The sequence below is a fragment of the Tenrec ecaudatus genome, chromosome 5 (genome assembly GCF_050624435.1).
Source record: "Tenrec ecaudatus isolate mTenEca1 chromosome 5, mTenEca1.hap1, whole genome shotgun sequence".
NCBI lineage: Eukaryota > Metazoa > Chordata > Mammalia > Afrosoricida > Tenrecidae > Tenrec > Tenrec ecaudatus.
In genome coordinates this window covers 107,241,465-107,261,738 of record NC_134534.1, presented here as the reverse complement: position 1 = coordinate 107,261,738, position 20,274 = coordinate 107,241,465, and the positions used below count along the sequence as shown (strand labels likewise).

General features: G+C 41.6%; 1 protein-coding gene and 1 pseudogene across 2 annotated transcripts in view; one reads left to right on the top strand and one right to left on the bottom strand.

Moving 5' to 3' along the window:
* IARS1 (isoleucyl-tRNA synthetase 1) overlaps positions 1–20,274 on the top strand; it is a 154,125-nt gene that overhangs the window by 2,714 nt on the left and 131,137 nt on the right. The window lies entirely within an intron of this gene.
* On the bottom strand, positions 1,638–2,324 carry LOC142449223 (peptidyl-prolyl cis-trans isomerase FKBP3 pseudogene; annotated as a pseudogene).

The following is a 20,274-nucleotide window of genomic DNA, read 5'->3' as shown; positions in this document are numbered from 1 at the left end:
TAGGATAGACGAGATGGAGCTAGGCAGACATATCGCTGATAGGGAATTAAGGACCCAGAGAAAGGGTTTCATTTGTTTAACAAATGTTTACTGAACACTTGCCATGCACAGGCACACTGGAGATTAGGTTGTAAAAAGGATTCTTTTGAGCCACGGTCTGAAAATTGACTTGAAGAATGTGTGATGTGCAGTACAAATGCACTACAATATGCAGTATAGGACAGATAAAGGAGTTCAGGGAAGAAAGATACTTGTTTTAAAAAAGGAGGACCTGTGAAAGTCTCATGGAAAGTACATTTAAAGGTAACTTGTGTGAGATTGTGTGGAGGAGCCAGATATAGAAAAGTAGGGTTTTTTTTTTTTCTTAGTAGTATCTGAAAGTGTAGTATACCTGGAGATTGAGTTTTCTGAGAGATGATCAAGAGTAAATGTAGTTATTTGGATTAAAGCTATGGTGGCCATGAGTGCCCACTGAAAAGCTTTAAATTTACTTGGAGTGACGAGCCATTGAATATTTTTTTAGAATCCAGAAATAATACTTTCATAGCTTTCTATTGGTAAGAATAATCTACAGTGCTAGGTAGCACGCAGTTAAGTGCTAGATGCTAACCACAATATTGGTGATCGGAACCGTCCAGGGGCTCTGCAGGAGAGAGACCTGACAGTCGACTTCCATGAAGGTTACAGCAGATAAAATCTTATGGGGCAGTTCCAGTCTGTCACATGGAGTTACTTTCAACTTAATGCCATCCAATATCATCAACAACATAGACAATGTAGGAGGAGGCTTCATAAAGTTTGTGGAAAATGGAATTAAAAGCTATCTCCATGGATTTTTTTAAGTCCCCTTGTATACTCCTTAGTTTTCTCTTTTCATGTCTTTTTTTTTAATAAATCATTTTATTGGGGCTCATACAACTCTTAATCACAATCCATACATACATCAATTGAGTAAAGCACCCTTATACATTTGTTGTCCTCGTCATTCTCAAAATTCACCTTCCACTTGGATTCCTGGAATCAGCTCATTTTCCTTTTTCCCGCTCCCCCCTCCCTCACGAACCCTTAATAACTTATAAATTATCACTCTATCCTATGTTACACTGCCGGCGTCTCCCCTCACCCACTTTCCTGTTGCCCATCCCCCAGAAAGGAGGTTACATGTAGATCCCCGAGATCGGTTCCGCCTTTCTACACCCCCTTCCCTCCCGGTGTCGCCACTCTCACCATTGGTCCTGAGGGTTCATCTTTTCGTGTCTTTATTGCTATGACAGTGATAGTTAAGTTTGGTATATAAACTTGTAAATTCAAATACAAAACACTTAAACATTAATGTAAATATATTTGTCTTTTAAAATTAATATATTGCACATACAGTGACTTATTTTTTAAAATATGTAAGGTAATATGCATATTTAATATAGTTTTATGACTGATGCTCATTTATTTTTCAGTGGATAAATTTGTACTGAGCCTTTTAATTAACCTGTGGTAAAAGGAAAATCAATTCTCTTTAACCAATATCTTACAGAATTTTAAAATGCTTTAGATTTCAAGGATATGGTGTTACTTTTCTCAAAAGCTGGGGATCAGTTGAACAAGTTTCAACTTCTTGACTCAATAGTTACCAGTTCTACTTAGTTACATAAAGTTTCTTTAAGGCCAGGTACTATCATTGTTGCTGTTGCCTTTAGACTTGAAGCATTGCCATTTCGATCAATAGCCACTAATCTTACTTTATAATTAAGTCTTCCACTTGGTGGAATTTTGACATCAGGCTGTCCTTTCTTTCCATGAGCCCATTCTGGGTCACTCAAAGTAGAGCCTTTTCTTATTTATCGTCGGGAGTGCCTCATCCCATCCTCCTCTGACAGCTTTGCCAGCTCCAGCCTTGGAACTTACAGGCCCGGCATTTTTCTTCTTCTTCTTTGTATGCAAACAGTCCCGCCCTGTCGTGTTCCTGTATACCAACAAGGAGCATCGTCCCTTTTGGGCAAAGTGGGTTTTATCTCCTTTTTTAAGAACAGATTTTGTAGATTTTGGTGTACCCGCTTCCAGAGTCTCTTCAGACTTGTTTTCTTTGGGTTTGTTGTCAGTAACCTTCACGTTTTACACCTGTTCAGATACTGTATGTTTTTCGTACCTTTGAAAGACTTCAAAAAGATGGTTATAAGCTGCAATCAAATGGTCCTTCTTAGTGTTTTAACCACAGTTTTAATATTTCCTAATAGCTTATGTTCTAAAAGAAACATGTCTGAACCCTGAGCCAGCAGGACCTTGGTAATGTCCTTCTCAGGCAGCTGCTCCCTGTGCAGCTGCTCCATGATCCACACACTAGAATCCTCGCCATGAACTTCCCTTCTGCCTCAGCTCAAAGGCGCTTATTTGATTGATTTGACATTATTTATTTTAGGGAGCGAGCCCAGGAATTGCTGACTAAGAAGTTTAGATAGGGAAGAGTGGAGCTTCTCGAGTATAGTAAGAGGGAAGAAAGGGACAGGACTTCTTAGGGGCTGGCTTGATGAGGTTAGCCCTTCCCTTCACCTCATAGCCAGTGGTTGCTAGATGCTAATTGCAGCTGTAGCTCTCCTGCGGATACAAATGGGCTAGCAGGCATCCTCAGATTAAGGCCACGGCCCACATGCGGCCTGCCCAGGATATTTAGCCGGCCCGCCGGGTGTTTTTGCCCCGTTTGTATTTTTCACTTCAAAGTAAGTTATGTGCAGTGGTGCATAGGAATTTGTTCATAATTTTTTTTTAAACTATAGCCCGGCCCTCCAACAGGTCTGAGGGACAGTGAACTGGCCCCCTGTTTTAAAAGTTTGAGGACCCCTGGGCTAGAGCAAAACGGTAGTGTATCCAAGTTAGCTGCCATAGATTTATTTCTTGTATATGGCTCTTCCTAGAAAATTTATGAAAAATTTTAGATTTGTTGCTCAGGAAACTTAATTTAATTCCTGTCGTTTCCTATCCCCACCCCCAAAAAATCCAGATCTCTGTGGTTCAGTGAAGTACTTGATATGACCCTTTAACTATTGTCTATTTTCTCTTGCCTTTTCTGTATCAGTGAACTCAAACAACAACGATTGTGAGGATGTTGCAGGACTGGGCAGGGTTTGTTCTGTACGTAAGTCCACAATGAGTCAGGACCAAGTGGTGGAACTATGCATATAAGATGCTTGGCATCATCCAGAGGATTGAACACTTTGCTACTACTGTAAATGAGACTCACGACATCCTTTTGAGAATCACAACTCAAACTCCTTTCCGTTTAGCTGATTTCGACTCAAAGTTGCCATATAAGATACAGCAGACCTGCCCTCGTGGGTTTCTGAGGTTACTTATAAGAGTAGAAATCTTCATTACTCTCCCTGGGAGCAACTGGTGAATTTGAACCACTGGCCTTGTGATTAACAGCCATGTTTGTAATTCACTATGTGAACAGGGCAGTTCCTTTCGGGAATGGAACCACGTGGTTAAGGTGTCTGGAACCTGAACAAGGGGATTGGTCAGTTTTGCCATCCTACTAGGCTAAGCGGAGGGGGGCCTCGTTCAGCTAGAGCTCGGTGCTCTTAGCTCCGAGGCGTTTTTGTGGAGTGTTTGTGCCTCCTAGCAGAGCTAAAAGAGCTTTGTACCACTTGCCTGAGTAGTGCAGAGAGGCCACGCTAGAGAGAGATCTGTCTGGGCGCGCAGCTGAGGAGAGACGGACAGAATGTGCCTCAAGTGTTCCAGCACCTGAACTGTAACCGGTTACTTCACTAATAAACCCATAACTGTGAGAGCGGTCTGTCAGTTCTGTGTGGCCTTTGCAACACATTATTGAAGCTACCTGACAAGTGCAGTGCCGCGGTTGAGCAGAGCCATGTCTGATCGCCGTCTTTTAGGAGTGCACATTGGGATGATGGTGATTCTCCTTTCCGGAAGTTAAAGGAAGTCAGACACCTCTTTGAACAAGTTTGAACAAGGTCAGAACATTGCAAGTGTGATGAGCGCTTGAGTGCTGAACTGTGATGTGACTGCTCAGTCCCTGGAGAAACGGGTTGAAATGTAGATTCTGACTTTTAGGTCCCAGGTGGCATGTTTGAATTTCTAAAGAACTCTTCTAGAATCTATGGGATTGCTATCGACTGTAATTGACTCAGATTCTATGTCAGTGAGTTTAAGGCTTTTTTCTTTTTCTTTTCAGTTTGATAGAATCTGGTTGTGGTAGACTCTGTTGGTCATCATAGAACTGGCCAGTCCTGTCTAGTAGATTGGAGGTGACAGGTGAATATGTAGTCTTCAAATGTACTCCCGTAAATTTTCAATTGTTTATAATAACGTAGCCACTGAACCAATTCTCTTTGTAAAAACTGAATAGGACAATTCTTCTCTGGTGTTTGCTATGTGTAACAACAACCTTGACAGCAACCGACTTAATGGTATTCTTTGATTGTATTAAGTTAATTAAGTGTCCTATTTTAATTTTGTTCTATGTAAAACTCAGAGGTAATGTTAATCTCAAAAGTTAACAAAAAGCAAAATTTTACAGACCAGTTTGTTTTATGAGAAGAAAGGGCAGGGTTTGGGAGTTGTCTGTCTCCCACCCCACTTTTTATAAGGCTCATTGACTATGCTTAGTAGATGTGACGCATTCAGAACTGGTTAAGAGTATGCAAATCTCTTTGCTGTTGTGTTGTGATTCTTATTATTTTCCTCATTAGCAACCTGTCTCTTACTAATCTGACACTAGCTTACAAGTCCGATTACCAACTTTACTAGAATTGTGTCAGGATAAATAGACTTTGAAAAGGAAAGGATTCAAGGATGTGCAGTAAATAAAGTTTCAGATTGATAATGATTGAGGTTCTTAGGGAATATATTTGAAAAGATATATTCAGGATTTCAGGATTTCTCAAAGATATATAGAGTTCTTTACAAAAATCATGAATAAGCAATAAAAGCAGAGACAATGGAAAATTGGCATAAATAGGAATTATTTAAATGTAGAGTTCATATAATTTCAGCTTTATAGTTTTTTAGATTTTATCATTCTTGAAATGGAGATGAAATTATTTTAAGAGAAATACTTCCTGCAATAACGTGATTTGATGAAAAGCTCTTTCCTTTGAGATTTTAAGAAACAAGTCAAGTGTGTAATACAAGTGTATACAATTCTTGGAATAATTTTAGAAGCACTATGTTACTTCTTCGTGAACAAAATCAACTTGATGAATCAATAACATACATCAGAGCTCAAATTATAATATTCTTAGTAAATCTCCTCAATTTATGCAAGGCTTTCTTAGATATGACACCAAAACTTCAAATGATAAAAATAGGGAAAGAGGGCTTCTTTAAAATTTAAAACATCGCATCCAGTATGGCCATGTAATTTCAGGCTCTTTGAAACCCTCTTCTAACAAAACTTTTGAAAAAAAAATTCTGGACCTCCCCTGAGGAAGAGAAAACTCTACTAATTAATACCCTGGGATTATAGTGGAGAAATCAAGCTTCAGATTCTGGGCTGCCCTAGCAGGATGCCTGCAGAGTTGCTTCTCACCCGAGCACTCTGGCCCTCATGTGAGGAGAGGGGAAATGATGAGCTGACGCCTTGTTTCCACACCTGCCCCTAATTAACACCATAGAGGACACTAGCACCCCTTCTCCAACAGAGCATGGAAGGGTTGAGTCCATGTTGGGGAGGGCTGAATGGGATTGAACTAGGGTGGAAAAATTCACAAGGTTCTTGCACCCTGGAGTTAAGAAGGTCATGGTCTACCCACTGCATTCTGGCCTGATGGGAGATTCAAATTAGGAAGCTGACTGAAGGCCAGACTAGATCTCTTGGGAATGGACTGGGTGACACTTCCCTGGAAGACTGAGGGGCGTTAGTCATCTCTGGGGGAGGCAGGATTTGGCAGGCATGTGTGTGGGAAGATTAGTGCCGAGCAGACCCTTTCTGTGGCTGTATCGCTTTACTGTAGACTTGATATACAGAGTCAGTGACGACAGCTTGGCAGGGGTCCGAGCATGGAGGTAGTGTCTTGGATATTCTCTTCTTTCCCCCTCTTTGTTGATTGTATTCCTTGTTGGCCAGAGCTCCCTGAAGACTCAGGAGCTGACCTCAACACTGGGATTTTAACTGGACTGTATTTGTTTCCTGGTGGCAGCCCCTGTTCAAGATAGGCTTGTGCCAAAAGACCTGGGTCACTGGTCAAGATCGTCAAAAGATGTGTGGGGACTGTCTGGCCAGAGGCAAATATAAAGACAGCATCCTATCTCAGAGACAGCAGTCAATCTCTTTGCACATGTGCAAACAAGGAAAAATGTCTCAATTGAGTCTAATACATGCAGAAAAGCTTTAGATCTTTTTCTGACTGTTTCGCACAGTGATCTTCAGCGTCATGGAACAGGAAAAATTTGATGGAAATGCAGAAAAGAAGATAGAGGAATTCAGGAGAGCACTACAAGATCAATCCAACAAAATAAATGGGAGGAAAAAACTACCTCAAAAACCCCTAGGAACAGTTGAACCACTCCAAATAGAAATTCAGAAGAAAAGCATTAAAATATTAGAACTGATTAACATTTTGAAAGAATAAAACAGAAGAATTGGAACAATGGAAAAGTGAATCAGTAACCTTGAAGAGCAAGCTTTTGAGACCAAAATATAAGATCAAGCTATAAAAAAGAACAGCAAAGAAAACCTAAGGATTCCATGGGATGCTATCTATTACATTTGATAAACACCCCAAAACATAGAAGGAAAGTGAATTACAGAGAAAATATTGGACAGATTAAAGGGAATGTCATGCCATTATGACAGAAGAGAGATAGAAGCCCACAGTACTCAAAACAATCAATCCCAAAGAAAATTGCCATTACACATCATAGTCAAACTTTCTAACATTAAAGAAAAGGAAAGAATCCTGAGAGCAACACATAACAAGGAGTAATCACCTACACAGGGGAACCAATTAGAATAAGCTCGGATTTTTCTAGACCATACAGGCAAGAAGGCAATAGATCAGTATATTCAAAACCCTGACAGAAAACACTGCTAACCAAGAAACACCTATGTCTGTGGTGAGCTGCAGTGGAGGTGGACATATCTGACCTCTTGGTTTCCCTATTGCCGTGAGGAAAGGATCAGACTTTTCTTTTTTTAAAATCATTTTATTGGGGGCTCTAACAACTCTTATCACAATCCATACATACATCCATTTTGTCAAGCACGTTTGTACATTTATTGCCATCATCATTCTCAAAACATTTGATTTTACTTGAGCCCTTGGTCTCAGCTCCTCATTTTCCCCTTCCTCCTCATCCCCCCTCCCTCACAAACCCTTGGTAATTTATAAGTTATTATTATTTTGGCATGTCTTACACTGTCTGACGTCTCCCTTCACCCACTGTTCTGTTTTTCATCCCCCAGGGAGGGGGTTATATGTAGATAGACCCTTGTGATCGGTTCCCCCTTTCTACCCCACCTTGCTGGTATCGCTACTCTCCTTATTCTATGCCTTCTTTACCTGTGCTGACCCCAACAGTTCCTCCCATGGCACTTCTATGCTGGGTTCTGTAATTTGTTGCAATGGCACACACAAGCCAGAACTACCAACCTATAGTGATGCAGTCATTGTTGCACAGCAGCACCATTCTGTAGCCAACAGCCAAGTCTCTCTACCATTCTTGGTCTCTGCCACTTCCACTTCACAAGTGTATCCTGATGGTCACACAGGGAGTACACCAGCCTAACTCTTTGCTCAAAATATATATATTTTTAAATCACTTTTTTCCTTCAGTTGCTCAGCATTTTTAGCTTTCTTTTCAAATGCAATTGTACTATTTCTCAAGGATGGTTCTGGGGCTTTTCTAAGCCCCCTTACTTGCTTTGTTTTCAAACAATGCCTGTCCTTCTGACAATTTCTAACTCTTCTTTTAACAAATCTCATTGTAAAGAATGAAGGTGGAGTTACAAGCACTCCTTAATCATACTTTCCAGTGTTCATTTCTATCACACATTATGGTTATAACACAAGGTAGGAGAAATCCATATCATCCTAAACAGCCAACTAAACATGTTCTAAGCACAAGTTGAATTCTCCTCTACCCAAGACCATGGAATTCATATGCATGTGGCCTGAGGATCTCTCTAAGAAGTCCTGGTCTCTGTCAGCCAAATCTTGTCTGAATAGTCTAGATTTGTTCTGGGCCAGCAAGCTGCAGTTTAAGGGACCTTACGTTACTTTCGGCCATTTCAGGAAAGACTAACCAAAGAAAGCCATGCAATAATAAAAAATTTTTTCACTTCTTATGCCCTTGTGCTTCTTTGTCTTACTAATTACCCTGAGCCTGGGACCATTGCTAATAATCTCATTTCAGACACAGTGTTGAATGGCAGTGGAGGTGGACATATCTGCTCTCCTCTGACTTTCCTGTTGCCAGGAGATAGGGGGATCAGACATATACCACATACCATCCTTCTTCACCTATTCTGACACCAACCTCTTCTCCCACAGCAACACAACACCTCTCCATCTCTTCAGACAACAGCCAAATTTCTCTCTATTCCTCACTATCTCTCCCACATGGTCCCTTTGCCTTTTCTTCCATGGACCAGGAATTCAACCTTCCTGTTGCTCTGTCTCTCTATCTGACAGTTCCACAGACCTGGGCTGTATCAGGAGAAGGTATCCCACAGTCTCAGTGTTGCCGCTTCTCTTAGGCATCTGGTCTTGATGGCCTTCAATACTTCAGAGATCTTGGACGGGCTCATTCAAATTATCCTGCTAATTTTTCTTTGACCCAGATGGCACTTACTTAATGAGGGATGGCCTTTAAAAAAATTGACATTTAATTTACATATTATAAGCTTCCACTTGTAGTTGAAAAGAATTGTATATACATCACCACAATCAGTTCTAGTGTACCACCCCCTCTCCTATATTCCTTAGAACTCATTATATCAATTATTGTCTATACATCCGCCCTTTCTGTGCTTCATAAACTAGAACATTAAAAAAACACAAAATCATTAAATACACAGATTTTGAAAAAGAGAAAAGACCACTGGAGTATTTAAATAAGCCAGGTGAACAAAACCTTTTCTTAGGAAAATGCAAGAAATATTTAAACAAACCTGGAATGGGTCAAGGGAGATGAAATTGCTGGGTTTTATATTATACTGTAATTCCATCCGTGATAATCAAGTTTACAATAGTTTGATAGCAAAGTATTTGAGTCCCTCCACTGTGGTTAGAGGGGATCTGCCAAGAGTCTGAATCCATCTAAGTATAATGTAGGTACCTTGAATTCTTAAATGATCGAGCTCTGCTTACATTGACCATGGGAGTTGCTAGGGGAAATTTCCAGTAACATTCATTTACAAGGTCAGAACCTTGCCTTTCAGATTAATGTCACAGTAAAGCAAGGAGTGATTAAAACTAAATATTTGGTGGTTCTGGGCCACCTTTCATTGGACTCCTGCAAAACCAAGGATCCTAACAAAGGTCCAACAATTGCCAATTCCAAAGCCTATGGTGGCAATCATTTGTTTATTCTCATACTAGGGAATTTTGGCCTTAATTCCAAGGATTACAAGTAACTTTGAGGTAGAGCCCAGTTCATTCAGTGGGATCCCCACTTTGAGTCCTTCTGGTGTGCCTGTGAGGGATGCCATGTCCCCTGAAAGGACAGAGTCTATGGTCATTGTAGTACATAGCACATGGTTCATAGCATGTGGTTCACCAAGGATTGGGTAGAAACTAGTTTTAAAATGTCTAACTGCGGGGAGAGTGTGGAGTTGGGGACCCAAAGCCCATCTGCAGGCAGCTGGGCATCCCCTTACAGAAGGGTCGTGGAGAGGAGATGAGCCAGTCAGGGTACAGTGTGACAACGAAACACACAACTTTCCTCTAGTTCCTAAATGCTTCCTCCCCGGCCCCTACTATCATGATCCTATTTCTACCTTACAAATCCGGCTAGACCAGAGGATGTACACTGATACAGATAGGAACTGGAAATACAGGGAATCCAGGACAGGTGATCCCTTCAGGACCAGTGGTGAGAGTGGCGATCCTGGGAGGGTGGAGGGAAGGTTGGGTAAAAAGGGGGAACCAATTAAAAGGATCTACATATAACCCCCTCCCTGGGAGATGGAAAACAGAAAAGTGGGTGAAGGGAGACGGACAGTGTAAGATATGACAGAAAAATAATTTATAAATTATCAATGGTTTGTGGGGGTGGGGGGGCCAAATGAGCTGATACCAAGGGCTTAAGTAGAAAGCAAATGTTTTGAGAATGATGATGGCAATAAATGTACAAACGTGCTTGACACAATGGATGGATGTACGGATTGTGATAAGAGTTGTATGAGCCCCCAATAAAATGATTTTTTTAAAACTACCCAAAAAAATGTCTAACTGGGAACACAGTATTAGGCTTATTCTCCCTTTGGAGTCCCTATAATTATTGTTGAGCATCCCTTCCTGATTTGAATGTAGTCCTCCCTGGTTCCTCGCCAACAGAAGTGTAAACACTGCTTCTGAAATCTGGATGCTCCTGTCCCCTGATCTTGACTTAACTTTCAAGTAAGGTTTTCTTCTTCCTCCTGTGGAGTGTCTGTTGACTTGACACAGCCTTACCTCAGTGATGTATGCTTCAAGTGGATAGTTTTCTTCCCTTATCTTGAAAGACTGATCCCAGTTGATGTGAAGTCTCTTCTTTTGAGGTTGTTCTTGTTGTTGAGGTACCATTGAGTTGGCAATATGTGACCTTACACATAACAAAACACTGCATGGTACTGTGCCATCCTCACAGTTGCTCCTATTGCCTCAGCCCATTGACACAGCCACCGTGTCAGTCTATCTCATTGAGGGCTTTCCTTGTAAGGCCTTAAAACTGAGAGTGCCCTGAGGAGCACTTGTGCAATGAGGGAAAATAGACAGATGTAGCATGCAGGGTTCTCACCTTTCCATGAAGCCAATAAGTAGACAGAGCAAATTCTCTAATAGTCATGGGACTAGCAAGCCCAGTTAAGTACATGTGTACTTAACTGGATCAGCAGGTATTGTCCTTAATCTTGGATGCCCCTGAGCTGACTCAACCTCGGATGTCTCTACTCTCTCCAGGGGGAACAATCTGTGATCAGTATCAGAAGGAAGTAGGCTGTGCTTTGAGAAAGGTGGACAACTATTTAGGAAGGATGTCCACCCTCGTAAGTACAGATAGCCTCCAGGCTTCTAAGAATGATCTTAAAAGTAGCACTATTATGGGGGACGATTGTGGGAATGATTTTTAGTCTGGAGAATTTGACAGATTCATTTCCAACTCACCAATGTGAAGGCCTTCCTCCACCAGAATCTTGTGTCCTTCCAGACTTCTATATTTTGAGCATATTAAATTCTCTAATTTACTTACATTCACTCTCTTCCCGGTCCTCAGTTTTCCACACATCCTCTTTTTCATCACCTCTCCACTATACCAAACATGATCTCCTCCAGGGACTGTGTCTCTCCTGACAAATAGTCCAGAGTGTATGTATGACAAAGTTTGCCTTCTTTGCCTCTACGGAACACTCTGCCTTTACTTCTTCCAATACAAATCGGTTTGTCCTGCAGTAGTTCATCACGGTACTTTCATGTTCTCCAGCACCAAAGTAAGTGCATGTCATCTTTGGTTTTTCGGATTCAGTGCCCAATTTTCACCTGCATACGATGCAGTGGAGAACACCATGGCTGCTCGCGGCAGGCATAGGAGAGTGAGCCCTCTGGAAATTGATTTTTTTTCCCACAAGCTTTGTATTTAAGTTTTACAAAACAACCCATCTGACCTTCACAGTACTCACCATTTAATACATTTGTCAAATCTGCAATTCATGGAAACATTTTTCAAACTCATCTTTTTGGATGTCTGACAGCACCTCCCTTGTTTTTTTGTTTTGTTTTTCTTCAACTCTTCTATTCATCAAATCAATGGTTCATTCATGGGAACAAAAAGAAGCACAGAGCGAGGTCGGTTGAGTACAGTTCGTGGAGCAAAAGAGGCATGCTATTTTTTTTTTACATTTTATTAGTTGCTCATACAACTCTTATCACAATCCATACATATACATACATCAATTGTATAAAGCACATCCGTACATTCTTGAGGCATGCTATTTTATGCCAAAAACTGGTACACTGAGATGGCTGCCTGAGCCAAATCAGCTTAAAAATCAGAGGATGGAAAAATTAATCAATCTAATGATAGTCAAAACAAAGGAGTTGTGGTATTAATTCTGACAGACAACAAAGTGAAAGCCATCGTGAGAGACAAAGTAGGCAATTAAATCATGATGATAGCCACAATTAAACAGTAACAAATAACCATAAGAAACATTTATGCATCCAATGAAAGGCCATTAAAATACACTACTAATCAAACTTGCAGAATTAAAGAGACATATAGACCCTAATAAAATAAAACTGGAAGACGTCAATACATCACTTTCAAGCAAAGACAGATGAACTAGAAAGAAAACCAACAAATAAAAAGGACTAAACAACACAATCAGCTTGATCACATAGACATACAAAGAACACATAACCAAACAAGAAAATCAGTAATACACTTTTTTCTGGTGCACATGGAATATACTCCAGACTAGATAACATGTTAGGCCATAAATCAAGCATTAGTAAATGTGAAAACTAGAACTCAGCCATTGAACTGTCAACCCTCAAAAGTCAGTTATATGGAAATTGAACAATACATAAAAAAACACCAAGTAATTACAGAAATAAAGAGCCCAATTAGAAACTTACCTAAGACAAATGAGTAAGAAAATACAACGGACCAAATCTCTGGGACACTGCAAAAGCAGGACTCAGAGACAATTTACTGCAATAAGTGCACACATCAAAATGAAAGAATTAAACAGCCAAACACATCAACTACCACAATTAGAATAGCACCAACAAACCAACCCTCAGACACTAGAAGAAAAATAAAGAGTATAGCACAAATAGATGAATCAGAAAACACAAACACACAACAGAAAGAATCAACAAGATGTGAAATTGCTTTTTTGAAAGGATTAACAAAATTGATTACTGTCAAACCTAGCGAATGAGAAATTGCAAATATTATGAATAAGAGATGAAATGGGCAATGTCACAACAGAACCGACTGAAATGATCATGGTAATTATACATTATGAAAAATTGTATTACAATAAAATTTAAAATCTTGTAAAAAATGACCACTTCTAAAATTACATTACCTGCTTAAATTAACCCAGAATGACATGGAAAACCTCAACAGACTTATTACACAAGAAGAAATAAATCTGATCATTAGAAACTCAAAACATAAAACATTTGAAGACCAAATGGTTTTACTATGGAATTTAAGCATTTAGAGGAGTTAACACCAATTCTATATAAAATGTTTCAGAATATGGAAAAAGGTACTAACATACCTAAACTAGGCACCTAATTGAAAGATCTAGCAAGGTGTAGTAGGCTATGAGATCAGCAAACAAAAATCCGTTACATTCTTGTATATTAAAGAAGAGGACTCTAAAAGGGAAATAATAGAAACAATACCATTTGTAGCAACTCTTCAGAAATACTTAGAATAAATCTAACCAAACAAGATTTACATAAAGAAAACTGTAAACCACTTGTACAAGAAATCCAAAGGCACAAAGAATGCCCCATGTTTGTGTACAGGAATATTAATATAGTGAAAATGTCACTATTACCAAACACTCTGTAAATTCAATACAATTTCTGTCCACATCCCAGCACACAATTCTTAAAAGAAGTGGGTAAACTAATTACCTTATATGGAAATTAAAACCCAGTATAAACAAAACATTCTTGAAAAGCAAAGTGGAGAAGGGCTTTTCTTTGATGATTTCAAAACTTGTTTTATAACCATGATAATAAAAACAGCCTGATGTTGGTACAATGATATATTTATAGACTGATGAATTAGAAAACAGAGCATCCAGAAATACAACAAAGTACAGACACACCTAATTTTTGATAAGGACTAAAAATACATATAGCGGGGAAGAGTAGCCTTTTCAATAAAGGGTGCTACGAAATTGAATCCCCACCTGCAAAACAATGAAATTAAACCATTACTCATGCCATGTATAAAAACAAACTCAAGGTGTTATTTTTTCCCATTGGTCTTTTTTTTTTTCAATCATTTTATTAGGGGCTCATACAACTCTTTTATCACCATCCATACATACATCAATTGTGTAAAGCACATTTGTACATTCATTACCCTCATCATCCTCAAAACATTTGCTCCCCACCCAAGCCCCTGGCTTCAGGACCTCATTTTTTCCCTCCCTCTCCACTCCCCCCGCCAGTGTTGAATTTCCCTCTAAGCAACTCTCCTGGGCTGAATTCTGCGGAGTCCCTCTGGTATGTGTTACTCCATCGCCATCTTCCCCTTTTATTGTTCCTTAGGACACTTCCAGCAACTGGGATACTGTATGTTTGTCTTATCTGGATCAGCTCTAATCATGGTCACAAATTTCAATCTCTATGAGGACATCCCAGAAATAATAATACCTAAACGCTCAAGGGACGCTCACTCAGCCTTCTCAGTCCTAAAGAGTAGGTCCAGCAGGAAATTCACTCAAAGTGTTTTTAAGACCTTAGTAGAAACCCTAGAACCATAGGATCATCAATGAGTTTCGATTAATTGGTACTTAGAATAGTTGCATAAATTGAAGAGTGTCATTAATGTCACTGATTAGTTTATGTAGAAAATTTTGATGGCTTGTATTTTTTGAATATTTGTTTACTACAGTTTAAAATGAAGCCTTTGAGGGGTGTTAGCCTTCAGAAAGACCGTTTTTACCGCTGTCTTTTCCTCAACCTGTGATGTGGGTGTCACGTGGCCGCTTAAGGCGGCCATTTTAGACTCTGCAGGAGCCCGCCTTGGCTTTCCCTCCTTTCAGGCAACCTGGTTGTCTGCTGTGGGAGCCTCCACTCTACCCAGCAGTGCCTCAGACAAAAGCTTGGTCATCTGCATTTGGAACATCCGTCATTGGGAGTACGACCCTACTCTGACACACCAGTCACATGGTTCCATCACTTGGGTGGCAACTCGTTACTGAATAGCATATGCTTCACTGCGAGGCAGGCCTAATGCCAAGACAAGTTAAAGTCATTGAGGACTTGCCGGCGAGAGAGCTGTAACCGTGGCAGTGAGAACCTTCTCGGCAGTCGGGATGACTTCCTTCTGGGCTGGAATCTCTGTTGCCTACAGGGTTCTGCAGACCTGGGCGCATACTGCATTGCAATGGAGTTTCTATGGCCCTATGATGTAGTCAGTTCATACAATGCAAACTGAAGACTACCAGCTTAACTTTCTTGTCTCCTACCTTCTGGAGTAGGAGTACTTTTAACCATGTGAAGTCCTCCAATGGGAAGTGAGTTTTCTTCAGCATCCTTTCTTACCAGAACAAGGCCTTATATCCACCATCCCTCAAGGGGCCTCTGCCTCAATCTGGCCCTAATTCCATTTGAAAAGTGCATGTTTTTCTTCACCTTGAGACTCATAATTCCGAAACCCTTCCCCACAGCCCTCCCCTAACGGACTTTAGACTATGCCTAATTCTGCCATTCCTGTCCATAAAATACAGTGTGACTCCTCCATCCCCCAACTCTTCTTTAATACTGGGAGGTCCATCTCAGCATCTGCACCCAGGACCCTTGCCATGCCCTTTGCCTCATATGGTTTCTATTCCACCAGCCTCTTGAAGTGCCACATCTCCCACTAGATGTCTGTGAATGCGGAGACCCTACCTACCAAGAGGTCTAGTGCCGAGACTCATCGAAATGTGCCATCGCCACTACTCACTGGAGATGGTCCTGCAGGCCAAAGTAGTCGTTCATGCCTACTGAGCACCAAGTACTGATGGTGTGGTCACTGCTGAAGTACCTGCCTGGTCTTGGCACAAGGGACTCCATTTTGAGTTCGGCGCCTCCACCTTAGCTCTCAGAACTCACCACTCGCTGGCCTCCCCTCCCCTCACTGAAAACCGCAAGTTCTGAGAACCAAACATCCCCAGAGCCAGGACATTCTTTGAAGATATGGTCACTCCATCCTTCCTTGACATATAGATAAGATTAACGACCTTCTCCCTTTGAAGCACCTGTGTGTGCAGATCCTCCCCAGCTATGATCCTCCCCAGCTGTGCCTGCCAGCAGTGGGCATAAAAACGCTGCCAGGATTTTTTCCCCGGCGCAGCTTCAATAGCTCAGTATCCTGAGTTGCTGAACCCGCCCGCAAGCTTCTCAATAAAGCCTGCTTATGAAACTTTGCCAATTGGATCTTTGGTTCTGTATTGCGCCCCAATAAACCTTACAGTGCCTACATGCTTTCTTCAGCAACCTGACTTGTCCCATGCCCAAGCTGCCAGCCTCCCCAGACACATTCAAATGGACTTCCGTCTCCTTCCTTCAGCAAAAGTTCTACTTCCGGTAACACCCCTTTAGCAACTGGCCCTGGACGCATCTTTTAGACTTTTACTGGAGAGGTGGTTAACTGTGAAGTGAAGATAATGTGCCTGAAAAACAGGCCCAGAGCAATGAGGTGCAACTCTGCAATGTTTGGGAAAGATGGATGCCGATTGTTGTGGAGAATCTGCTGATGTGCACCAGGCTACTCATAGGCTTTTTGAGCCATGTGCTACTACACAGAACTTGTCATTTCCAAGCGTGGGTTCATGGTGTGTTCGGTCACCAAAGTCTTTGCCTCACCCAACCTGATGCCTGAGCTTTTCCTTCCTCATTGCCAGCACCTCAACATTGTGATGCCCATGTTTACTCACAGCTTTCTGGTGTCCTAGCCCCTCTGCTTTTCATTCCTTGTCTGCAGCTGGAAGGGCCAGTACTGCATGAACACCCTGATGTTTGGCCTTGGTCATGCACCTGGCTCAGCTCATCACCTAGGCCAGGCAGATCCATCCCTGACCATGTCCCTTGAGAACACAGCTGACCGCTTTCTCTCGTGGCTAGACTTTGCCTTTCTCTTGCTAGACTTCTGCCTTATTTAGCTCCTGCCCGACCAGCCAGAATGAAGTGGGCCAGAATAGCACCTGCAGGATGGACAAGTGCTGGCAAAGGCCCTACTGTACTTGTGCCACATTTTCCAACTCTGCAAAGCCCAACCGGCCTGGCTCACACTTTTCTTGGGGGTGACACAGCAAAAGAATGAGAGAGAAAAAAATGCTCTTGCACTGCGCTGTGGAAGAGAAAGGGCTGCTACTTACCCCTTCTGCGCTGTTACCAGATGATCACTGGGATTATCACTGGCTTACAGAGGTTTGAGATGGAGCAGCTGCAACCCACCTGGAGATAACGAGATAGCTTGCGTGGTTCCACCTGCTTTTCCGATTATCCTCTGCCATCAGTCACAGGTTTGCAGGCCAGATGGTTGCCCTTTGTTCCTGAGTCAGTCTCTGAGCACTTACCACTTCACTGGGCCTGTGCTGCCCTGGAGGCACTGCTAAGCCATAGGAAATGGGTACATTACATCTTGACAACTAGTCCTGGAGCCCCAGGCTCAGCCTGCACTGCCTCCTCTTACCTGCGCGCCTCTTCTGCTTTGAGCCCTCTCCTGCTCCGCCTCATCCTTGTTTTACACTTCAGTCAGGTGGCTGGCCCTGTGCACGCTTCCTTCTGCCATTGGCAAGCCTGGGTACAATCTTGTTCAGAAATGAGACTGGCTTTCAGGGAAGGCCTCACACTGCTGGAGGAAGAGCGGCTGTTGGGACTGTCCGCTGGCCCCGCTCTAGAAGCTGGGGCTCCTCGCAGCATCGCTCTGCCAAAGTGGTCAGGTGAACAGTGTGACAGCAACACGTGATTTTAGCCTCTAGATCCCCAGGAACAATCAGTTTCCAAATGAGATTCCTGAAGAAATCAAATCGTGACTGCAGTTTGCATCCACACCAGGTAAATGAGGGACCCTTTTCCCAGCTGGCCCACAGAATTCCATTTCTGTGGAGATGAAGGTCCTTCCTGAGCACAGCTGCTTCCTGAGGAACTTCAGCCTTAAATTCCTTAACTCCCAGGCCCTCAAGTATCTGGCCCACCACATTAGCTGCCTTGTCATGGCAGTACACTCATTGTTAACAGGCATTGCCAGCACAACCACGCTGAGGAGTCTGATCTTACCAAGATACACTGTACAACCAAAGATAATCTAACGCTTTGTATTGTCTATAAAATCAACTATTTAAACCTCTTAATAAAAGATAAATAAAACAAAAACCTGTTGATAGAATTTCACACCCATTAGGATAGCTTTTTTTAAAAAAGGAAAATGTTTACTTATGCTGTAGAGAAATTGGAACGCCTCCTCCCACCCCTGCTATTACTTTGGGGGGAAATAGTATGGGATAGCCACTTAGGCAGTTTCCAAAGTTAAACACATGCTTTTCATGTTAGCCAGCAACTTCACTTTAGGTATATTTCCAGGTGAAATGAAAACATATGTATGGGAAAACATTATACTTCACTGTTCACAGTGTTAGTCATAATGGCCAAGATGTGAAAACAAACCATATGTTTGTTAACCGATAAAAAGTAATAAAAGCCATAGAAAGTACTAAATACTAATACATGTTACATCATAACTGAACCCGTGGAAAAATGAGTAGTGAAAGAAGTCAGTCACAAAGACTATATATGATTTCTTTTATATGAAATATCTAGAATAGGCAAATCTATAGGGGCATAAAAGAAATAAAGAGTGACTTAATAGTTTGTTTTTTAATGGGGCTAGATGAGTAATGAAATATTCTGGAATTGATTATGATTTCACAATTTTGTGAATATGCAAAACCATTTTAATTCTATACTTTAAAATACTTTGTAGATTTTATTTAAGTAGAGCTGTGAGGAAATCACATAATCTGTTGTCAATTTGAGACTATTAAAAGTGAAGGTGTGGCAATTCTACCTTACAAATCCTGCTACACGAGAGGATGTACACTGGTACAGATAAGAACTGGAAACACAGGGAATCCACCAGGACAGATAAACCCCTCAGGACCAATAATGATAGTAGTGATACAAGGAAAGTAAGGGGGAATTGGGGGGGAAAGAGGGAACTGATCACAATGATCTACATATAACCCCTCCCCCAGAGGACGGACAACAGAGAAGTGGGTGAAGGAACACATTGGACAGTGTAAGATATGTATGTTAGTCTGGGTACATTAGAGAAAAAATCCACAGGAACTCATGTATCAGAGAGATTTTTATTTGAAGTTTAAATGCACATCAAGAATACATCCCAACCCAGTGCTGCCCAAGCTCACAAGTCCAACATTAGCCCATATGTCTGACACCAATCCATAAAGTCCTCCTCCATCTCACAAAACACACAGTGACTCTGACTGCAGGAGGAAAGCCAAATCAGTGAATGTATAAGCATCTCAGCGTCTGGCAGGGGTCTCCACACAGCTGCTCCAACACCCAGGGCTGCATCGGGGTAGGTCCATATGGGGTGTCTTACAGGAAGTGAGCCATGCTAACCTAACCCAGCTAAGGCAGCTGTACCCTGGTCCAACCATCAGAAACAAGAGACCCGAGAACTCGAAAGGTGAGGCTCACCGAGCCATTTATTGCTCCACCCTTCAATTAACCCCACATGTTTTCATCAGCCAGGTTGGCACAATAAACTTTACCTCAATATGAAAAAAAACAATAATGTATAAATTATCAAGGGTTCATGAAGAAGGGGGAAAATGAGCTGATACAAAGGGCTTAAGTAGAAAGAAAATGCTTTGACAATGATGATGGCAACAAATGTACAAATGTGCTTGACACAGTAGATGGATGTATGGATTGTGATAAGAGTTGTACGAGCCCCCAATAAAGTGATTTTTAAAAAGTGAAGGGGTGGAGTTTATCCTGTCAATCAGGTCACTGCTTGATGACCTCATTTGGAGGCACTAAGGAGATAAATAGCACACTGGAAGCCAGACCCACAATCTCTGCTTTGTCTTCCTGCTGATTAGAGACATGGAGCTATGCTGACCCACAATCTCTGCTTTGTCTTCCTGCTGATTAGAGACATGGAGCTATGCTGATGGAGCCAGAGCTCTGGAGCTGGAGGAGCCACTTGGAGACCCACGCCAGTACTGAGATGCTTTGATTGCCACTGGATCCACAAGACTTTCCACCCACTGGCCTGTGATCTTCCTGTGTTTGGCATCATTGCATGTGCTGTGTGAATTTGAAGAGGAATTTATAGACTGGTATCAGACAT